Source organism: Rhinopithecus roxellana, chromosome 13 (assembly GCF_007565055.1).
Source record: "Rhinopithecus roxellana isolate Shanxi Qingling chromosome 13, ASM756505v1, whole genome shotgun sequence".
Classification (NCBI taxonomy): domain Eukaryota; kingdom Metazoa; phylum Chordata; class Mammalia; order Primates; family Cercopithecidae; genus Rhinopithecus; species Rhinopithecus roxellana.
In genome coordinates, this window is record NC_044561.1 from 52,820,593 (window position 1) to 52,844,653 (window position 24,061).

Sequence of the window (24,061 nt, forward strand, 5' to 3'; positions counted from 1 at the left end):
TATAGTTGAAGAACGGTATAGAACTGAAGGGCACGGTATGGTGGGAAGTGATGCCTCCATCCATTCCTTACCTCCCAGAAGATGATGCCTTCCTCTTCAATCTTTTAAGGACCCTGTGAGTACACTGGGCCCACCCAGATAATCCAGGACCATCTCCCCATCTCAAAGTCCCTTTTATCACAGAAGGTAAAAGTCATGGGTTCCAGGGATTAGGTTTGAGGACCATTATTCGGTCGACCACCTCCGTGTGAGTGAATACCATTATTTCCTGATAAACCCATCCTTCACGCATCACCTGCTGATTGCCTATCACAAGAAGGATTTCGCTCTTACATCTTTACCCCACCTCCTCCCCCCGTCTTCTCACAATGTTATTAAGACCCTGCAACCATCCTTCCCAGCAGAGCTGGCTCATGTACTATCATTTCATGTCCTTTCTTGGAGGGGATTTTCTCCCACAGTGGCGATGCTTCAATTTTCTGGCTGCCTTTATCTCTGTCCTGCAGCTGGCTCTTATCATGTTCCTGTCCTTCTCCTGGAACCCTCCCTCTGCAGTCCTCCAACTTTGTCCTCTGGGCACCTCACAGCATAGTGGTTGGGGGTTTCAACCACTGAGAGAGAGAGACAGAGAGACAGAGAGAGAGAACACAAACACGAGAATACTGAGTGGAGTCCTCTCACCTTTTTGACCCAGCCTTGGCAGTCACACAGTGTCACTCCGGCTGTACTCTTCCAATTCTATTCACAGAGGCCCTGGTACTTTTAAAGGGATGGGGAAACAGACACTATCTCTTAAAGTGGGGATAATGGTAACATCCTGGAAGAACATGTGAGACCAGAAATGTTACAGCAGGCAACTGAGGAAATTATCAGTCCACCCTACAGCATAATGTTCTTTACCCCCATCCCCCCAAGATGGAGTCTCTTGCTCTGTCGCCCAGGCTGGAGTGCTGTGGCACAATCTTGGCTCACTGCAACCTCCACCTCCCAGGTTCAAGCGATTCTCCTGCCTCAGCCTCACCAGTAGCTGGGATTACAGGGATGCACCACCATGCCCAGCTAATTTTTGTATTCTTTTGTTAGTAGAGATGGGATTTCACTATGTAGGCTAGGCTGGTCTCAAACTCCTGACCTGAAGTGATCTGCCTGCCTTGGCCTCCCAAAGTGCCGGGTTACAGGTGTGACCCATCGTGCGCGGCCTGGCATTACAGTCTTTTTCTCAAACAAAAATCTGTTTTCTCAGAGAGAGACTGGTGCTAGCAGAATAAAACATTATTTTCAACTCCATCCCACTTGTGTTTCACTGTCTTCCCCATGTACTGTATACAACTTTGTCATGAGGCTTTAAGACAACTTTTCTCTCGTTGTCTCCACCCCTTCCATTATTTTCATTTTATATGACCTTATCTTTTTTCTTTTCTTACTATTAGAAAAATAGTTTTTAAAATGAAGAATAGTATTTTTCTTCAAAAGATGCATCCAGAAACAGCTGCATTTCCCGAAAGTCCTTTAATGTTTTGTTTTAACCACCTGAAAAAATACAAGGTGTTTGGGACAAATTTTTGTGTAACCAAAAGGCTGATGTTAGGATGATGGCCAAACTGTAACCATTCCCTGTCACCCCCTTGGCTTGTGGCTCTTGTTTTAAAAATCATTCTTTTGAAAACAAATACTTTAGGCAATCTAATTACAATATGATATGTAATATTTGGACCAGTTGACTAAAATCAACATTAAATCCAAACCTCACATTATTCAGTCCAAAAGGAGACCTAATGCATTATATTACATGTAGATTTCAAAGTTCTTACACTATTAAAACCGTGAGAAGACAGCAAGGGTTGCCTGCAGGCCACACAGCCCTTCTGTGATGATACCTTACAAGTACCACTGAAGATGTCAAAAGAAGCTGTGAACCTTCCTGGTGCAGGGGCTGCTTGGACATTGTGAGGCTTCACTGGCTTGCTCAGCCCATGTTCACAGAGCTCACCGCTGTCTGGTGCTTGGGGAGCCTCAGCCTCATCAGTGGCCTGTGTGTTCCTCTGCCTTGGAGGTTGTACAAATGTGCTTTCCACTCTAGGCCACCAGGTACAGTAGTGCGTGCCATGCACTGAGCAACTCCAGGGGCACCATTCTCATAGGGGTCATCCTAGGTCAGTTTCCTGACCAATAGTAGTATTTATCTCCAGCAATGGGGGCCTTTTCTAGTTCATGCCAAGGTACATGCTGCCTGGAGGGAAAAAAAACACACTGTTTCTGCAATCAGTTAATTGGGGTATAATCCTGCAACTTTCGATTGACGACCCTGTGTGTATTAAGTTTGCGAGGGCTGCTGTAACATACAACAGCCTAATTTTCTCACAGTTCTGGAAGCTAGAAGTCTGAGATCAAGGTGTCGGCAGAGTTGGTTTTTCCCAAGGACTATCTCCTCGGTTTGTGGATGGCTATCTTTTCCCTGGCTCCTCACATGGTGTTCTCTGTGTGTGTCTGTGTCCTAATCTCTTCTTTTTTTTTTGAGACGGAGTCTCGCTCTGTCGCCCCTAATCTCTTCTTATGACACTAGTCATATTGGATTAGGACCCATCTTTATGAACTAATTTAACCTCATTTATTTCACTCTTATTTGTTAAGAGTCAGAGTCTTGCTCTGTTGCCCAGACTGGAGTGCAGCAGCATGATCACAGCTCACAGCAGCCTTGAACTACGGGGCTCAAGTGATCCTCCTGCCTCAGCCTCCCAAGTAGCTGGGACTACAGGTGTGCACCACCACGGCCAGCTTCATTTTTCCTTTTAAAGACCCTTTATGCAAATATAGTCAGTCACATTATCAGGTAGCGGGGATTAGGACTTAAACATATGAAGTTTTGGAGAACATATTTCAGCCAATAACACTGTGTCTCAGGGCCCTAATCTTTAACCTAGGGAATATAATGATATTCTTAGAGCAAATCATATCAAAGTGCTTTGTAGACTGCAAAGTGCTGCACAAATATTGTGTGGTTACTTCCTGTGTCCTGACAACTTGTGCCTGGATCACTGATGTTATCGTTTAGATCTCATAGAAATACCAGGCAGAGTCAGCCTCCTGAAGGTGGGAACAGTGGGTAACAGGTGTAGAAGCTGGGGCATGAGGTTGTGGCATGCTCTCCTTGCATGAAGGCCCTCTCTCCCCTGCTGCCCCCGCTATTGGTGCTGATGTTCAGGCTCATGGACAGGTGAGCCCTACAATGTATCATACCCCTGGGGCTGAGGGCAAGAGGGAAAGGGAACAATGGCCCACCCCAAAATGTAAAAGGCCCTCCAGGAGTTCTGGTGTATAGGCCCTCCACATAGCTGGAAATGATGGCCATGATTCCTCAGATGCCTGCCGGCATTTTCTTCCATGTCTTTAGTGGGGGATCGACAAGGTCACTTACTGTAGGGAGTGATTTACTCCGCCTTCCCTGGATCACATCAGGTGATTCTGATCAGGTATCTATGTACTGTTACTCCCTGAGCAAGCATTTGGCAGTACTGGTAGTGGTGGCGACCCAAGATGGATTTAATGTCCTTTGGATTTAATGTTCTTTGGCACATATGCTCCATTTTCATGATAACATTTCTCAAAACTTAATGGAGGGGCTTTTGCTTTCTGAATCTGCCCTTTTTTCTAGAAGGGTGAGAAAGGAAGGTCAGACCTCATTTTCAGACGATTAATGACCAGCGCCCTCCTGCAGTGTCCATGCTCCCACCCTGGGGCTTCCCTTTGAAATCAGCAAGAGTCTGCATAGATTAAGAGATACGAGTCAGGAGCAGGTCCAAATAGAAGCGGCTTTCCCATATTAATAATAATATTTAACAATAATGTCACTTTGGGTGCTTCCTCTATTCCTTGGAGCCACAGATAGTGGATTTATTGACTTGTTTTCCTTTGACTTATGGTTCTTTCTCGTTATTTTCTGAGTGTGGTTTTGCTTTGCTTCCTGGAAAAGGAAACAGAAGTGGTTCTGGTGAATCCTGGGAGAGTAGAGCCTAGTTTTGAAAATTTTACTCTGTTGATGACAGGGCTACTCAGAGGGAAGCGTGGCCAGAAGAGCATGTTGGAGTTCCTTGCTCATATCCCTGTGAATGTGGTCTCATGTGGCTGTAGGCATTCAGTGGGTTCATGCAGTCTTTGGAACAGAACCCCACAAGGGGCAGAAAATCAACGTTCTAAGGCCTGGGGAGTACTGAACTGGACAAGCCAGATTTTAGAGCTTCCTCAGTGACATGCGCCGAGTGGATCCAGTGGCCCCTCTGGGTCTCTCCAGGAGGGGGGCCCTTCTTTCCTTTTATCCATCTCCACTTCCCTCTCCCTAGGGCCCAGTGCTTTAACTGACCTCCTCGCCCACTGGAAATTTAGAGGTTACGTGCATTTCATCTATCAGTGAATACAAAGAAGATGATTCTGAATCTCAGAGAACAGCTAAAGTGGAATTTCAGGCATTTCCAGGGGGAGTTTAAATGGTAGGAAGGGCTGGGTTTGCCATTAGTGGCCATTAGTTTGCCTATACTAAGCTTTCTTTTTTGCTCTTGGGTCTGAGACAAACGTCATTCATTTGACATGAAAAGAGTTGGGACCATTTTGGTATCTCCTTAGCTGGCTCAGTTAAGTGCATGTGAGGGAGCCCGTTTTTCACGCCTGGCCAGCTCTGTGCTTAAGCGGCCCCCTCGTAGCCAGAGTAGCCTCATTACAGGTGAAGTCCCCCGTAGGCCTCCTTCCTCTGAGCCCAGGGCAGTGCCAAGGCCGGGGACTCTGGCACCGGTGACAGGCTGTCTTGTCCTGAAGACACGAGGTTAGGTTTGGCAGCTGGCTCCTCCGGGACAGGGCCCAGTGCACTGAACGTAGCTGAGCCCTTCCCCTCACACCCCAAGCGTGGCACCAGGCTGGTCACTCAGAAGCAGCGAGTGAGGTGTCCTGGTGGGAAAAGCCTGGCTTTGTGCAGCCTCGGGGAAGGTTTTCAGCGCCTTCTGAGCCTGTTTCCTCATCTCTAAGGCAGGGACCAGGAAGCCCGCCCCGCAGAGTAGTTGCAGGAAGGAGACATGTATCTGGGAGCAGCTGGCGCGTTCCTGGCATGCGCAGCTCCCATCCGATTTCCCCAGATTTCCTGCTGGAACGTTTTCTCGGGCCTCAAGTTTTCCTGAGAGGACTACGTGGAGAGTGGAGACAAACATGCTTAAAAGCCGGGAAATCGCAGGCTCGGAAGCCCCCACGCACGCCTCTGAACGCGGACCCCTCTCGGGGTCGCGGCGGGACTGAGCCGGCCGCGAGCAGCCGGCTTAGGCGGCTCCCGCAAGAAGACCCAGCCGCTAGGGTTCCAGAGGTCCGCAGACGCTTCCGAAGGGCCCAAGGCTAGAGAGCCCGGCGGGCTCGACAGCCACGTGACCGTCCGCGTCCTCAGCGCCCACGTGACCGTGCGTCCGCCGCGTCGGTTGACTGGGAGCTCCCCGGCCACGCCCTAGGCGCCGGCCCGGGCTCGGGGCGGGGGGGCGGTGCTGCTGCGGTCGCCAAGGCGTCCTCCGAGCGCGCAGGCGTGGGCCCAGGGTGGCTTTTCCGGTATTTGCTACCATCTCTCGGGATGGGTGGTCACCTTTGCTTGCTGAGCTTCGCGCCCTGCGTCCTCTGGTCTCCAGCAACTTGCAGTGCAGCCGTCCCGCATGAGGCCCTCCAGCGAATGCCCTAAAACTCCGGAGTTGCCTCGGAGGAAAGCAGGCTTGCCCTGAGAGTCCACGTCCTTACTGCCCGTGCCGTCGTGGTGCCTTGAGGGCACCCTTCTGGGAAGATCCTTGCAGAGGCCATGTCCCCTCTCCACGACATCTAAGCCCAGTCCCAACTTGCTTTTCACGCCTGTCCCCCCGGGGAACGTCTGCTGGACCTCAGGACAGCCCCTCAGCCCCGTGCATTCCCGAGGTGAATCTGCAGCGAAGCCTCTGTGGTGACTCACAGTTGCTAGCATTGGTTATTCTTCTTCCTGGCAGAAGGCGGCAGGCTGATGCTGGCCCCGTTCCTGTGTGTCTGACAAATCACAAATGTGAATTCAGATCGTCACAGCTGAGTCACGCTCAGGATTTCCATGAGCCCTGCTGGGGTGGCCAGCTGAACTTCCTTCCCCACAGCCCCCCTCCAGCTCTGCAGCACCAGGCACCAGTGTGACTCATGGGGGCCTGTGGAAGCCGGGGCTGCTCAGTGGGGCTGAGTCTAGGAGGGGGAGAGAGAAAGGGAGCCCAGCAACAATTACAGCGCAAACGCCGCAGCTGTCACCACCGAGTGCCTCCAGTTGGGTACGGGTTTGTGAAATTCATTACCCTATGAGATGAGTTTTATCTCTGTTTCACTCAAGAGGATTCTGAAGCTCAGGAGGTTGTGGATGACTCCGGGAAGCACAGCTGGTAGGTGGCAGAGTTGAAATTTGAATCCACGTCATTCTCACCCAGGAGTTCAGGCTTTTTCCCAGCCCAGCCTTTCCACTCGACCTCAATTAGCACAGTCAGATGCTGGGTGCCAAAGCTATTTACTTTGCTTGTGGGAGTCCAGGAGCTGGCTCCTAATAGCTCCGTTTGAAATGGTCTTTTAGGCAAAGGAGACCAGATAAATGTGGAGGAGATGGAAAGTGTTTATGCACGAAGACGCTACACAACAGGCTTATTCCAGTGCACTTCCAAACCCAGGCGTGCTGTTCTTCCTTCTTGCGCCTTACTTTTACATCCCCAGTCACTGCTTGGCATCACCTGGTTGTCCCTTGTTCACTTGAAGCTCAGCATTTCCCAGGCTGAATACTTGATTTTCTCTGCCACATCTGTCTGCCCTGAGTGAGTTAGTGTCAGCGGCCATGTGACCATGCGTGTCTGCAGCGTCCTCCCCCCATCCTGATATTCTTGCAGGCAGTCAGGCTTTGAAAACCAGGTTGTCTCTTGTTAACTTAAAAATCACACAATCTATAAATTTGGACAAGGACACCTTCCTTCCTTCCTTCCCTTTTCTTTTTTTCATTTCTTCTTTTCTTTTTGACAAAGTCTTGCTCTGTCGACCAGGCTGGAGTGCAGTGGCACGATCTCGGCCCACTGCAACCTCTGCCTCCCGGGTTTGAGCGATTCTCGTGCCTCAGCCTCCCAAGTAGCTAGGATTACAGGCACCTGCCACCATGCCTGACTAATTTTTGTATTTTAGTAGAGACAGGGTTTCACTTTTTTTTTTTTTTTTTTCCAAATAGAGGCAGTGTTACCGGTGGAGGGTGTCCAGGTTCTTGGCATCTTGTACAAAGAATTGGGCAAAACCCACAAACACAGTGAGGAAAGAACGAAGCAACAAAAGCAGAGATTTATTGAAAACGAAAGTACACTCCACAAGATGGGATCAGACCTGAGCATAGGGACTCAAGAGCCTGGTTACAGAATTTTCTGCAGTTTAAATGCCCTCTAGAGGTTTCCCATTGGCCACTTGCTCTACACCGCATGCAGATGAAGTAGTGGCCTGCAATCTGTCTGATTGCAGAGGGTGAAGTGAAGTTGCAAAGGTTACAACCTATGCAAATGTCTGATTGGTTGTGGAAAGCAACCAATCAGAGGCTAAAGTGAAGTTACAAACTTACACTTCTGTGCAAACAAAGACTTAGCCTGCAGTCTGACTGGATGTAGAAAATGGGAAGCCATGGAGGGTTTGCCTCTGGTCCTTTTGTTACTTAGCTGTGAAAAGTTGGGGTTTTCCTTTTGATTTAGTTCTGGAAGTCAACATGAATTGGCCTTAGGTTTCCTGCTTCTCAACCCCATTCTCCTGCCTCAACAGGGTCTTACTATGTTGGCTAGGTTGGTCTTGAACTCTTGGCCTCAAGCAGTCCTCCTGTCTTGGCCTCCCAAAGTGCTAGGATTATAGGCGTGAGCCCCCACGCCTGCCAAGGAGACTTTATTTCTTATAAGGGGTTACGGCCTGCAGGGTGGCCATCCTGTAGGCTGGGAAGAGCCTCCATCAAAGACCAGAGACAGGCTCTCTGGGGGAAAAAGGGGTAAGTCAGGAATTTAAGTTGAACATGTTGACCAAATGTACATATTCAACAGGTTATCAGAGGAGATGTGAGTATTCATGAAGGGGGTCCTGACATGCATATTGAACAAACATGCATGTAACATACAACCCATGTTCACTTGGAGTGGAAAATAACATTTGAATGTATTACAATTAGACCTTATAGGTCAAAAGTTCTTTTTAGGACACAAAAGCACTCAAGTGTGCAGCCTCTGTAAACTGGCTAGGACTAGTTCATGATTGGATTGGTGGTGTCTCATCTAGAGAAAGTTACTGACATCAGTATCTTGTACAATCAAAGCTGTAGTTATGGCTGGGCCCTCTGCCTTATCTGCATGAGCTGCAAATTGTTTTAATGTTGCTTATCCTGAGACCAGTGCTTATTTAGATGATAGAGAAAAATAAAAACCCTGTGGCTGCTAGAACAGCATTTATTCTTTAAGCATAGGGGTGAGTGACTCAACCCTTGCTTGGTGTAAGAAACATGGCTGTGATTTGATCAAGGATAGGCTGAGGTGGGATGTTTACATCCTGCGTGACTCAGCGAGTTTAGAGCGCAGGCGTATAACTCCACTTGTTATCACATCCATGGAGCCATAACATGGGAAGGCCATCCCTTGGCATTAAGCCACTATTGTCTGTGAAAGGTATAATTGCCCTGCCGACACTACAGGTGCTGGCACCCAGAGAAAGTCACAGCTGTCCATCTTTGCAGATGGACAGAGGGGAGCCAGGACACAGCTTGGCTCACTGGTGCCCAGAGAGAGACAGAGTTAAGCTGCCAACCTTGAAGGCAAGGGAGAGCTGGCTGCGCAGCTGTGTGTGTGGGAGCCACCAGACTAAGCAGACGAGACAGGGCGGACAGTGTGAGAAAGCTGTTGATGAAAGCTGCTGCTGAATAAAACCATATTCACCTGCCTACGGCCCCATGACTGTTCTTTCTGCTCATCTACCCACTCCCTTTGAACCTCAGCATGGGCTGGAACCTGACCCCGAGAGTGACATTTGGCGTAGTCGTGAACCTGACACCTGGCGTGGCCATAGGTCTTATTTATAGTTTGATATCTTATTGTCACAGAATCTGTTGTCAGTTTTATGACCTCTATTTTAGCATTAATGCTCATCAGCTGTGTCTAAACCACAACATGGAAGGCGTTAACGAGGCATGTCTGACCGCCCATCTTGTCATGGCTGGGAACTCAATTTTTAAGGTTTTTCAGGGGTCTCTTTGGCTGAGAGAGGGCTCGTTTAATTTGTGGGGGGCACTTAGGATTTTATTTTTAGTTTACACTCTGAAGCTGCTGTTCACATCCAATTGTATGAAAGCAGGCTTTTCATGTATTTCGTCCAGTAATTTTTAAAAATTTTATATTTTTGCAGTGGAAGGGCTCCTCTGGTTCTCCATCAAGGCCAGAAGCATAATTTGATGACAACATTTTTTTTTTGAGACAGAGTCTTGCTCTATCACCCAGGCTGGAGGGCAGTGGCATGATCTCGGCTCACGGCAACCTCCACCTCCCAGGTTCAAGTGATTCTCCTGCCTCAGCCTCTCGAGTAGCTGGGATTACAGGTGCACGCTGCCACTCCCAGCTAATTTTTTGTATTTTAGTAGAGATGGAGTTTCACCATGTTCCCCAGGCTGGTCTTGAACTCCTGAGCTCAAGCAGTCCACCCACTTCGGCTTCCCAAAGTGCTAGGATTACAGGTGTGAGCCACCGTGCTCAACCGATGACAGCATATTTTCGATCATTTTCTTTTCTGCTGTTCAGACACTGCTAATGGCTTGTAGTTTCCTGTGATAGTAATGAGATGGGCTAGTTTATTTGTGTTTTGTTCTCTTTTTTCTATCTCCTTCCCATGCCCATTCTGAGCAGATAGCTGTACTCTTCACATGTCCTTGCTTTAAGAAACTGATTGAAGACCACCCTTCTTCCAGCCTTGTGTGAGTCTAAACTTGTTGAAGAGACTTTGCCACAAGTTTAGTGATGGGGGAGGGGGAGAAGGAGTGCTCTTGAGGCCTGGGAAGGAGAAGAAGATATTTGAGAACCGACTCTCACACCTCCTGCCTCCCAGCAGGGCCTTGAGGGTGTGGTGAGACAGCAGGACCACACAGCCTTGGGATCAAAGCTGTGCCTGATGTGATACAGGTCTCCATAAAGGTTTGCCGAACAAGCAAGTTAGTGCTTACAATTTCCCATGACTGTCACTCAGCTTACCTGTGCCTAAATAACTTGCCCATCGCCTAAGAGAGAAACCCCATAAATGTCCTTTGATCCATTTATGCCCCAAGACTGTTGTCATTGTCATTGTCGTTATTGTCATGTTCTCAAATATTTTTGCCTGAAGAGTTTTCCTGTCTGAGGACTTTTCACACGTAGAGGAATTGCTTCTCATTCTTCCTGTTGACGTTACTCTCAAATCTTTTCTGACAGAGTTGCAAACACACTGACAGCTCCCGAATGATCTGATACAGGATCCTTAATAGGCGTGGAAGTGTTCGCCAGACAGAGAGGTCCTGCCCTTGCCGATCTGAGCTGGTTCTGTGTTAGAGACTCCGTGGGCGTCCGTTTGACAGGATCTGCCAGGAGTGGCAGAATGACTTTCCTGATCTGGAAGAGCAAATCTCAGATATTTTGCACATTTGCAGGTATTTTAAAACAGTTTCTGTAAGATGCCAACATTACTTTTCCAGTATTTTGAAGTTCTCCAATGTTTACTGAGAAGAGCTCAGTTGTGTTTATACTGAATTTCAGGTGGATTTCTTGACCGCGCCTCTCACTTCATCACCAGCTTTGCTCCGAGCCCCTAACTGTACTCCCCCTGAAGGTCCCACGGATTCAGGTCACTGGTACCCTGCAGGTTTCATTTATGAGGACCCATTCTTCTTCCTGGGACTTTGGCTTGTGTCTTTCTTCTGCCAAAACAAAATTGCCATTTCCTCTAAGATTCTGTTCAAAACTCTCTCTTCTCAGGAACGTTTCCTGAAAACCCGACTCCCTATGCTGATTTTTCCTTATGAGCCTTCCCTATGCCCTTGGTAAAATGAAGTTTGACAAACACAACGCTATGACAATGAACATTTGCATTCATATAACTTTTCTCTTCTCTTGAATTATTTGCTTAATCTCCCGGGAGTGAATTTTCTGGATGAAAGCATTTAGACTTTTTTTTTTTTTTTTCTTTTTGAGATAAGGTCTTGTTCTGTCACCCAGGCCGGAGTGCAGTGGCACGATCACAACTCACTACAGCCTTGACCTCCGGCCTCAAGCAGTCCTCCTGCCTCAGCCTCCCAAGTAGCTGGGACTACAGGCACACACCACCACACCCAGCTTATTATTGTATTTTTTGTAGAGACAGGGTTTCCCCATATTGCCCAGGCTGGTCTTGAACTTCTGGGCTCAAGTGATCTGCCTGATGCAGCCTCCCAAAGTGCTGGGATTACAGGCATGAGCCACTCTGCCTGGTTGCATTTAGACATTTTTATGGCTGATTGAATTCATTCATTCAAAAAGTATTTGTTGAGCATCTATAGGATGCCAAGACTTTGCTGGTAGCTAGGGTGTGACAGTGACTCACAGTGACCTCTTATCCTTCCTAGAACCTACCCCTAGGAGTGGGAGGAGACCACAACCAAAGAATCAAATGGAGACACAGAATATCAGATGAACAGCAGCTACACAGGTAAACAAAGCAGTGCAGCAGGATTGGAGGTGCTTGTGGTGAGAGGAGGCAGGGAGTTGCTTTTTACATGGGGAGATCAGGGAAGGCCCCAGTGGGTAGGTGATATTTGAAGAGAGAGAGACCTGGGAGAGGAAACAGAGTGAGCCCTGTTGATATATAAGGGTAGAATGACTCTGGCAGATGGTTGGTGCAAAGGTCTTGTGGCAGAAAACACCTTTTTGGACTTCCATTGTGAATATCTTGGGACACTCAATGGTGTCCCACAGATCTCTGAAACTTTGTTTGCTTATTTATTTATTTAGAGACAAGGTCTTGCTCTGTTGCCCAGGCTGGAGTGCAGTGGTGCAATCATGGTTCACTGCAGCCTCAAACTCTTGGGATCAAGTGATCCTCCAACCTCAGCCTCCTGAGTAACTGGGACCACAGTTGCACACCACCATGCTCAGCTAATTTCTTATTTTTTGTAGAGATGAGGTCTTGCTTTGTTGTCTAGGCTAGTCTCAAACTCTTGGGGTCCAGCAATCCTCCCTCCTCGGTCTTCTAAAGTGCTGGGATTAAAGGAATGAGCCACTGGCCAATAAATCATTTTAAAAAATCCTTTTTTTCCCCATTCTGTTATGGACTGAATGTTTGTGACCCAACCCCCAAATTCATGGGTTGAAACCCCAATCCCTAATGTGGTGGCATTTGGAGGCGGGGTCTTTGGGAGGTAATTGGGTTTGAATGAAGTCTCAAGGTGGAGCCCATGAAGGGACTGGTGCTCTTATAAGGAGATGAAGGGACCAGAGCGCTGTCTGCCGTGTGAGGATATGGCAAGGAAGCAGCTATCCGCAAACTTGGGACCGAAGCTAAGAAAGGACCATGCTGCCACCCTGACCTCAGACTTTGAGCCTCCAGAACAGTGAGAAATACAGAGTTATTGTTGAAGCCACCCTGTCTGTGGCATTCTGTTATAGCAGCTGGAACTGACTAAGGCAGCTTCCCTTCTTCAACCTGGATAATCTCGGTGGATCTACCTTCAAATCTGCTGTTGAGCCACTGGTGATTTTTTCATTATGGTTACTGTACTTTTCAGCTCCAGAATTTATAGATATATATTTTGATAATTTCTTAATTTCTGTCTCTTTATTCATGTTCTGTATTTGGTGAGACATGGGTCTCGTACTTTATTTCTTTAGATCGGGCTTTCTTTAATTCTTTGAACGTACAGTTGTCCTTTGGTGTCTGTGGGGGATTGGTTCCAGGACCCCTGGGGATACCAAAATCTGTAGATGCTCTAAGTCCGATAATTGACCCTCTGTATCTGTGGATTCAACCGATCCTGGATTGAAAATTGCAATGCGGGCATGTGGATAGGAGGGCTGACCATACAGTATTTGTAATCACTGACTTGACGTCTTTATATAGTCAGTTCAACATGTGGGCCTCCTCAGGGACAGTTTCTATCTGTCTTTTTCCCCCCATGTATGGGCCGTATTTCATGAATCTTTTTATGTCTCCTTGTTTTTGCGGTTGAAGACTGGACATATGAAATAACATAATGTGGTTACTCTGGAAATCACATCTCCCCAGGCTTTGTTGTTTCTGCTGTTTATTAAATAACTTCCCTGGATAAAGGGTGTAAAGTCTATGTTCTTTGTCACAGATGACTACCGGGAGTTTCTGGGAACTTCCAGACAGGTTAGACAATGATGATCTCTAAGAGTAGGACTTTCAGGGAGTTTCACTCCCTGGCTTCCCTGTCCAGCCAGCGGCTGCCAGCTTTCTGCATTTACAGCTACTGTGGAGCTGGGAAGAAGGAGATGGCAACAGGGCAAGGTAAAATGCTGCGCAGCTCACAGTTCTCTCTGAGATTCAGTCATTTTTCTTGAATAAATCTCCAGGAATTGTTGCAAGCCTGTAGTTAATTTCCAGAGTTCTGAAAAGTTTATTTCGACAATTTTCCATCATTTTCAGCCAGAACCAATTTCACCATTCACTTGAAACTTGCATTTATTTTGCTTCCATCCAGATTTGCAAAACTCCTTGCTCACTGTTCACTAGATCCCATCTTACTTCACCTCACCTGCACACTTTCAGACCCCTCTTGGTCTTTGCCCTTCTGTGGTAACTATTGCATTTCTAGAACGCTGGACTTAATTCCCAAGCCCTTCTTCACATCCAGGCATTCTACTAAGAAAGAGGTCCCCATGGCCCTGAGTCCCCCTTGCTTCACCTTTGTCATATCGTGCATTTCTGGCCCTGCTTCCTTTTTAGCTCAGCCCTGCAAAGAACCTTAGAGAACATTTGAAACAGTGGTGCTCAAACTTGAGCAAGCTTCAGATTTCTCTGGAGGACGTGTTACACAGATGGCTGGGTCCCATCCCCAGGCACTCGAAGTGCCTGATTTAGCTGCCTGTGATGAGGCCTGGGAATCTGCATTTCTAACAAGTTCCCGGATGCTGCTGGCTCAAGGACCCCTGTTGGAAAACCAGAGCACTAAGGGTCCTCGGTGGCCCAGCAGGAACCCTGTAGATGCCTAAGGCAGATCAGTGCTCAGTGGCTAGTGGCTAGGGGTGCAGACTGGAGCTGGCCTGCCTGGGCTCAAATTCTGACCTGGGGCTAGTGACTGAAACTCTCCACTCAGTGTCCCCATCTGCAGTAGGGATAGTGACGAGGTTCTGGGGGTGAAGAGTAAGAGAGTGTCTGGAAAGCACTGAGAGCAGGCTCATTATTTGGGCCGCATCGCATCGATGCGGCCTGCTGTCGTTCTTGCTCATTGTTTGGGCCGCATCAGTGCGGCCTGTTGTCGTTCTTGCTCATTAGGCTGCATCGATGCGGCCTGTTGTCGTTCTTGTTCATTGTTTGGGCCGCATCGGTGCGGCCTGTTGTCGTTCTTGCTCATTAGGCTGCATCGATGCGGCCTGTTGTCATTCTTGTTCATTGTTTGGGCCGCATCGGTGCGGCCTGTTGTCGTTCTTGCTCATTAGGCTGCATCAGTGCGGCCTGTTGTCGTTCTTGTTTTGCTTACAGGGAAAGAGAAATTTAGGGGGTGAAAATTAGGCCCAAGCTGGCCAGAAGCCCATCGGAGCCTCGAATCCTTGTGTTCTCACTCTGGTGGCGTTACCTTTCCACTCTCCAGGCACTTCCTTTTAGTCTTTTGGTCACGTAGCTGCTTTCATCAGCCCCTGAGGAAATGTAGGATCCATCCGGAAGAACACAGATGTCTGCAGACGCCAGGCTTCACCCAGCGCATTCACCGGGAAGAAAGAACATAGGGTGGGAGTTCGCCACCAGCTCTTGCATTGCCTGCATTTCTCAGGGCCTTTGTTTCCTTGTGTGGGGCTAACAGTAATGCCTATCTCTGAGGTCTGTGGAAGGGTTACATTTGACGAAATATGATCAAGTCCCTAGCAAAGCCTAAGGCACAGAGTCCGCCATTTGTAGAGCCTCATTGTCACCATGGCTGATACAGCATCCTCTGGTCTCCTAGGATTAGGCCAGGTTTCCTTATCTCTGCAAGAAGTCTTCTGGTGCATGGGCCTAGCTGTCAAAACAGATGGTTTTGCTGTTTTCTTTATTCATGCAAATTATTAAAAATAAATGATTCCAGGAGGGACCACATGGCAGTGTGGCAGCTCTACCGTTCTGCCAGGGTCTGGGTGTCCCCAGCTGTCCCTGCCTCATGACATCTCCTCCCCTCCGCCCCCCCACCATTACCCTTTGATACCCGTCACATTTTCTCACATTTACCATAGCACAACTCACATTTTCTCTATTATTTTACACCATTCCTGTTAGTTTTAATCCTGTGGTCCTACATTTAAATCTTTTTCAGATTATTGGACACCATATTGCCCAAAGCCCTGCCCTCTGGCTTTCATGAGTAACAGTGAAACCAGAGAGAAAAACTTGAGAAAATTGAAAAAATTCTTCCCTTCAAACCACACTTAGGGAAAAAAGACAAAGCATACAAACAAAAAAAGCTAATAAAAATTAAGAGACATTGTTAGTTTATTTGAAGACCTTTGAGGGCCTGTCTACACACCACCTCCACCTGACTGTCACCAGGAACTGTGACTGATGCCATTGAAACAGGTCCAGGACTTTGCATGCAGGTGTATTTAGGTTCATGAGGTCCAAAACGTATGACTCCTCTGGGGGTCCACTTTAATTTAATAATATGAAATTATGAATATGGAGTTAGTTATAAAAGTGATTATTTATTTAGAAGAGAAACCAATCACCATCAATTATAAATTTAATAACACACACGTAAATGAATCCAGAAAAGTAACCTAGTATTTTATTCATATTAACTAACTATGTATTTTTTGGGTGGGGGGCACCTATTCTTTGCTCTCCTCTTCATTTGACAAAATTTTTAAAATTTTCTAAAAAAAAGAATGGATTGGTAATCTGGTCTTTCCTCTGGCATCTGGGATCAACATTTATTTATTATTGACAGGTGAGACATTATTTATTCATTTATTTTAGCCTCATAGCTCATTATTAGTAATGATGTCATGCAAAGTTTTAGAATTGTTGTTAAAATTGGGAAGACCTCTGTCAAGTTTCTTTCACACATGGGCTTTAAGAGTTCAAGGCATTTCAGGTTGTCTTGACTGTGCTTAAGTAGTCTTTGAACCGACATTTCCTCATTATCCAGATGGTCATGAATGCCCATATTATGAGTTTTCCATAATCAGTGTCAGTATTCAGTGCCACAAAAGCAAGAAATTGGAATCTTATTTCAATGTGTTCCTATGATTCACTTTTTTTTTTTTTCAGACAGGGTCTTGTGCTGTTGCCCAGGCTGGAGTACAGTGGTGTGAACATGGCTCACTGTGGCTTCAACTAGCCAGGGTCAAACAATCCTTCCACCTCAGCCTCCCATGTAGCTGGGACTACAGGTGAGTACCACCATACCCAGCTGCTTTTTTGATTTTTTGTAGAGACAGGGGTCTCACTATGTTGGCCAGGCTGGTCTCAAACTCCTGGGCTCAGCAATCCTCTTGCCTTAGCCTCCTAAAGTGCTGGGATTACAGGAGTGAGCCACTGTGCCTAGCCCACTTCTTATTATTAATTGGATATCAAATCATTCAAGAAGCTATTTATTATTTCTATTAGAAATTTATCTTCCGGCCGGGCGCGGTGGCTCAAGCCTGTAATCCCAGCACTTTGGGAGGCCGAGACAGGCGGATCATGAGGTCAGGAGTTCCAGACCATCCTGGCTAACATGGTGAAACCCCGTCTCTACTAAAAATTACAAAAAGCTAGCCGGGCGAGGTGGCTGGCACCTGTAGTCCCAGCTACTCGGGAGGCTGAGGCAGGAGAATGGCGTAAACCCGGGAGGCGGAGCTTGCAGTGAGCTGAGATCCGGCCACTGCACTCCAGCCTGGGCGACAGAGCAAAAAAAAAAAAAAAAAAAAAAAAAAAAAGAAATTTATCTTCCCGTTAATGATTTACTGATTTTGATGTAAACTTTTTTGTTATTAAAGTTCCTTTTTCAACATAGAAATAATTTCTGTTGTTTAATTATTCATCATTATAGCTTTTAAAATACTCTATTATTTTCTTTTAGCCTTTTTGACAAATTTTAAACTTTCAAAAAAGGTACTTTTTATGCATGTCTACATAAAGAGTCTGTAATTTCTCCCTTGTTTTATTGAAACATTCCAAAACATCTTTTCAAATCACAGTTAAATTAACATATTCAAGCTTCATCAACATTTCTAGTACTTTTTTTGACATTCCTGTTGTGTTTGGGTTTCTCTCTCACTCTGTCATGCAGGCTGGAGTGCAGTGGTGCAATCATAATTTACTGTAGCTTTGAACTCCTGGGCTCAAGTGATTGCCTTTCCTCAGCCTCCTGAGTAGGTGAGACCACAGGCATGTGCCACTCTACCTGGCTATTTATTTATTTATTTATTTATTTATTTATTTATTTTGTAGAGAGAGGCTCTTGCTATGTTGCCCAGGCTGGTCTTGAACGCTTGGCTTCAAGTGGTCTTCCTACCTTGGCCCCCCAAAATGTTGAGAGTACAGACATGCATCATCACACCTGGCCCTCTCTTGAATCTGTAAAAACATGTACTAGAATCCTCATAATACTATTATAACCATGTTTCAAAGGTTGGAGAGGTTTATAAGGACATCTCTATAATTAGACCCATCAAAGAAAAATCCAGTTGATATGTGTGCTTAAAATACTCCATCAATTAACCTGAACTGCCCCCCGTTCACCTCCCCACATATAACTATTGCAGAATATCAGGGTAGTTAAAACTTTTGGTCTTGTGTAGGCAGATTTTTTTCCCATGAGTTAAAGAAATGAGATGCTCAATGCCCATATATTGTGATATTTGTGTCGCCAAGCTGGGTGAATTGGAAGAGTGTGTAGGAAGAGTATTCCTAGAGGTCATTTCTACACTAGACTAGCTAGTGATAAGTTTATGTGGAAGTAATTTTGAAGCACATACATTTATCCTGTTAAACCCAAACTAAACCCCATCCCTGAGCCCGATCATAAAAATCACTGCAGCCACTCCAGTCCCACCAGTCATGAGGGGAAGTGTGATAGAGGGAAATTGAAGTGGATGGAGACAGTGGTCTAATTCTGGATTCTGTGTATTGATGTCATTCATCAGTTTTGGAAAAAAAATTTCAGCTAGCATCACTGCAAATGTTTATTCTGACCTATTTTGTCTCTCTTCTTCTCTGGAACTTCAATTACATGTGTATTAGACCATTTGGTATTACCTTACATTTCTCTCACCCTCTGCTTTTTAAAAAATACTTTTTTTTTCTATGCTTCAATTTAGAGAATTTCTACTGAGAATTTCAAGTTTACCAAAGCTTTATTTTGTTCATTCTGCTATTAAGCCCACCCACTGAATTCTCTACCTTGGTATTGTATTTTTTAGTTCTACAATTTCCATTTGGTTCTTTTTTGGGGTTTTCATTTCTTTGCTAAAGTTCTTTATATTTTCACCCATTTTGCCCATATTTCCCTCTAAAAATGTCAGCATATATATTAATTAGTTTAAAATCTTTATTTGCTAATGCCAACTGTGGGTTATCTGTGGGCCTATTTCTACTGACTGCTTTTTCTTTTGATTATGGGTCATACTTCCCAGTTTATATGCATGGCTTGTAGTTTTTTTTTTTTTTTTTTTTTTATGGACTCTTGCTGTCACCAGGCTGGAGTGCAGTGGCACAGTCTTGGCTCACTGCAACCTCTGCCTGCCAGGTTCAAATGAGTCTCCTGCCTCAGCCTCCCGAGTAGTTGGGACTACAGGTGCGGTCCACAATGCCCAGTTAATTTTTGTATTTTTAGTAGAGATAAGGTTTCACCATACTGGCCAGGATGGTCTTGATCTCTTGACCTTGTAATCCGCCTCCCTTGTCCTCCCAAAGTGCTAGGATTACAGGCGTGTGTGCACCACCATTTTTTTATTGAATGCTGCAGTTTATAGCATAGCAGTGGAGACTGAAAGAAGTACTTATTTTTTCTAGGAAGTGCTTGCCCTTTTGTGTGTCAGGTATCTTGGATTAGGATCTGAGCTCTTTAATCTAATAATTAGTTGAGCTGAATTAGAGTTGAGGTTGCCACTCTAGTTGATTTAGTTCACCTCTGGTTTCAAATAGCTTGAGTGTGAGATCACCCTCTCTCCAGCAAGGCTATGAAATCTAAGCACCATGACACCACAACATTTCTCTCTGCTTTTCTGTGTCATCTCCTGACTTCTTGGACACCATTTATTCAATAAATTTCTATGGGAGAGAGTTGGAAGACAGACAGAGATGTCCAGTGCTATATTTGGGATTCCTCCAGGTTCAAGTCTAACACCAGCTGTGAAATTTCCAGTTAGTTTCTCCTTATTCCCCCAAATTTTATTTGCCTGTAGCAAACTTGATTTTCTGTCCATTTATGACCCCATGCTTGACAACTTACCACATGACTCGAAGGGACCAGGTTTGCTTAACTGACATGGGCTCATCCTTCTCTGGAATTCAGTTTATTTGGCTTTCTAATCTATAGGTTTTAAATGGTTTTAAAGAAAAAGACAATTTAATAGCTTACCAGTGCTTTATCCTTGCTCTGCTGGAGTGGTCGTCTTTTGTGATCTTTTACATCCTAACCAGAGGTTGAAACTCTTAACATCTTTTTAATTTTGTAAAATCTCCTTTTTTTTTTTCGTTTTTCCATTTTCCATTCTTTTAAGGCATTATTTGTTTTGTTTATTGGCTCTGATGTCCCTTCTAATTTAGTTTTTATTTCTGAAAAATTTCCTTTGTATTTCTAATTCTGTTTCGTGTTCTATCATCTTCATCTGTCTTTCAAATCTTAAATTTCTAAATGTTTCTGGTTATGATTTAAATGATACTTTAATGACTTCTATCATTTTCCTAATTCTTTTTACCTCATTTCAAATATTAGGTTACATTGGCATCTTCATTGTATGCATACCTGTCTGTTGTATTTTCATTGTAGGGCCAATATTATTGTTGTTATTAATATGTTATTATTCTGCTTTCTCTTATAACTACTATATTAGACTTGGCTATCATCCATGTTATTGCTTTTATAAAGTGAAACAAGTTTTTCTTTGTTCATAGGATGAGGTATAGGTCAAGATAAGTTTTCAAACTTCATGGGTCTACATTCCCTTTTCTGTTGTTTTTGTAAAATGATTTCAAAAATACTGCCTTGCGTTTTCTGAGATCTGACATTCTGCTCCCATTCCTCATTTTCTTCTGAGTCATTTCTCTTATCTGAACATTTTGTTTGCTAGCTTTGAAGACTTACAGGCTGCTTCACTGTGGTCAGAATAGTATTGTGGTCTCCTTTACCCACCCAGGAACTGAACCTGGTAGAGCCATCTCTCAGCCTGCCACTCTTGGATTGGAGCTCTATGCTTTCAGTGAACACAGGTCAGCAGTGTTGTGTTTTCCTGTCCTCTGGACTGTTGGAATCCCAGTTGACTTCCCCGACTTGCCAGTTGTTTCCCCTTACCCAGATCCTCATACCACGTGGGTCCTGCAGCTGTTGGTGGTTTGTGCCACACACTCTTACTGTGAGATTCTTTGGGATCCCTGGTCATTGATTTTGTTGTAGAAGTACAAAGTCTTTGATTTTGATATGCTAGTTATTCAGTCTGTTTTTATAGGGAAATTTGAGGAGATTAAACTATTATACCCTATAATCTCCCCAGAATCCTTGTGATAATTATGTTCAAAAGACTATAAAAGAAAAAAAGAGTTGACTAATTATCCACCTCTGGTGCCAGTCAACTGAGATATTTCTGGAAAGGATGGTTCTCTCCCAGTTTGGTGGCTAGACAAGGTCATACACACCATCTATGGCTGTTTGCAAAGACCCCCAAAACCCTGATTTGGTTCCTTGACACCTTGAATTTTCTCTGTCGGGGGCTGAATTGTGTCCCCCAAAAGTCATCTGTTGAAGTTCTAACCCCCAGTACCTCAGAATGTGACTGGATTGGGAGATAGGGCTTTTAAGGAGGTGACTGAGGTTAAATGAAGTCACAGGGATGGGTTCTAATTTAAACTGACTGGCATCTTTGTAAAGAGAGGAGATTAGGACACAGACAGGCACAAAAGGAAGGCCCTGTGTAGACGCAGGAGAAGACGCCATCTACAAGCCAAGGAGAGGGGCTTCAGAATGAAACCCCCACTACAGGCACCTTGATCTCGGACTTCCAGCCTCCAGAACTGTGAGAAAGTAAATGTCTGGGCTGGGTGCAGTGGCTCATGCCTGTAATCCCAGCACTCTGGGAGGCCGAGGCAGGCAGATCACGAGGTCAAGAGATCAAGACCATCCTGGCTAACATGGTGAAAACCCGTTTCTACTAAAAATATAAAAATTAGCTAGGTGCAGTGGCGCACGCTTGTAGTCCCAGCTACTAGGGAGGCTGAGGCAGGGGAGTTGCTTGAACCCGGGATGTGGGGCTTGCAGTGAACTGAGATCGCGCCACTGTACTCCAGCCTGGGTGACAGAGCGAGATTCCGTCTCAAAAACAAAAACAAAAACAAAAAAAACTAAACACGTTTTGTGGAAAGAATAAGAAAGAATAAGGTAGAGTGATTTTTATTTTATTTTTTTTCTGTTATTTTGGCACAGGCACGACCAAGACCAGGAAATGATTGGTCTTTTATCTGTTTTCTTATCTGTTTCTATTATGGCTGTACCTGAAAGTGTTTAAATTATACAAAATATTTTCTCGCTCTCTCTCTGCCCCTCTCTCAGAGTTTTACTCCAAAAGTTTTCTGGAGAGGGAGTGTGGTGGAAACCAGACTTTGTTGGCAGAAAGAGATGGTTCAAACCTTTTGTCTGCTGCTTGCTCACTGGACGTTGGGCGAGGCATCTGACATGTTTGAGCCACTGCTTCCTCATTTGTAACTGGGAAATGATGCCACTCCCAAAGGATAGACATAAGCGTTACATGAGATAAAGCTGTAATTTGCTTCCTGGCCCATAACAGACCCCAAATAAATGCTATTTTCCATTTCTTCTCTTCCTTCTCCCAACCCATAGTTAGCCAGAAAAAAACCAATTATGAACAAAGAAAAGTCCAGTTCATTGAATCCCTGTTTACATTTATGTAAATTAGAAGCACGCTACTCACTGCACTCCCAAATTGGTGTCCTCAGCAGGAGTTCAAAGAGATGCTGCTCCCAGACTCAGGAAGTGCACCACTAGGCCGGTCCATGGACAGTCTTCTGAGCATGGGGCCCTCTCAGAAATAGAGGCTGTTTCAAGAATTCTATAGACACTGCATTTATTGGGCAACTGGCAAGCTGATGTCCCACCTAGTGGTCAGTGGGAGGTAGCCCATTTCAAGAAGAGATAAGAAGACTGCGTAATATCTTCTGCTGGGCAGAGCCTGAAGAACTGTCAGCTCACCCCATTCTCTCCATTTACAGAGGCCTGGGCACGTACAGCACAAGCGTGAGGCATGACAGCCGCAGCATGCAATGTCCCCTGGCAATGAGGGTGGGACTGGTGAGCATCACTCTCCTGGAGAGAGAAAGAAAGTCATGAGATTAAGAGGCATACCTTTGAATGGTTTCCCTAAAATATAAAATATTTCAAATACACAGAAAAGTTTATAACACACAACACATTCCCCACCCAACTCCCTTGAGTGCTAACATTTTGTCACACTTGCTTTCTATTTTGTTAAGAAACAAAACAACACACGTCCCATCAAAGCTCCTGGAACACCCTTCCACGACCCTTTCTCTTCCCTGTCTTTCACCCAGAGGTAACCATCAGCTCCAATTTTGTGTCTACCTTAAAATTACAAAATTCAATTTTGTGGCATTCAAAAATTACACTAACATCCCACGTGTGAATCCATCTTTTTGCATGTTTTCAAAATTTATTTTATTGATGACATGCTCTATGTATTTTTTCTATTACGAATAATGCAATGAACTTTCTTGTGCCATTTTCCCTATGGAACTTCTGCAAAAGTTTCTCTATTACTTTGTTACATGTGGAACTGCTGGATCAAAGAGCAAATGTTTTCTTTCCAGAGGTGTTGTACCAAATTACCCTTCAAATCTCCAGGGATAAGAAGTCCTCGTGCTCTCTATCTGCACTTATATTGAGATTGTTAGTCTTCTAAATATTTTCCATTTGATGGTTATGTAATGACATTTCATACTGCTTTGATTTGTAGTTTCTTATTTAGTAGCTATATTGAACATCTTTTTATGTTTCTTGGCTTTGTATTTTTTTCTCTTGTGAATGGTCTGTTGATATCTTTTGCTTTTTATTTTTATTTTTGAGACAGGGTCTTGCTCTGTCGTTCAGGCTGGAGTGCAATGGTGGGATCACAGCTCACTGTAACCTCCGCCTCCCGGGTTCAAGCAATCCTGCCTCCTCAGCCTCCCGAGCAGCTGGGACTACAGGTGCATGCCACCATGGCTGGCTAATTTTTTTTTTTTTTGTAGAGACAGGATTTTGCCCAGGCTGGTCCTGAACTCCTGAGCTCAAGCGATCCTTCCACTGTGGACCTCCCAAAGTGCTGGGATTACAGGCATGAGCCACCACACCTGGCCCCTTTTACGTTTTAGTTGGATTTTTTTTTTTCCTTGTTGATTCTCGGGGTTTCCGTATGTATTTCTGATAGGAATCCCCATTTTCGGTTATATGCTTTGCAAATATCTTTTCCCATCTGTACCTTACCTTTTTTTTTTTTAAAGTAAAAAGTTTAAAGTGGAGTTATATACATTCATAAAAATGCACAAATCATAAATATAGAGCTCCATGAATTGTTACACCCGTGTAACCACCCAGATCAAGAATTGGAATACAACTTGCCCTGCTTCCTGA

The 24,061-nt window shown here is 45.1% G+C and overlaps 1 long non-coding RNA gene across 1 annotated transcript; it reads left to right on the plus strand.

Annotated features, from left to right (window-relative positions):
- The first annotated feature begins 5,589 nt into the window (after positions 1–5,589).
- LOC115892645 lies at positions 5,590–23,400 on the plus strand. Its single transcript, XR_004052505.1, has 4 exons — positions 5,590–6,407; positions 10,470–10,684; positions 11,636–11,718; positions 22,375–23,400. It is a non-coding gene; the product is annotated as an uncharacterized LOC115892645 (long non-coding RNA).
- The last annotated feature ends 661 nt before the right edge of the window (positions 23,401–24,061 follow it).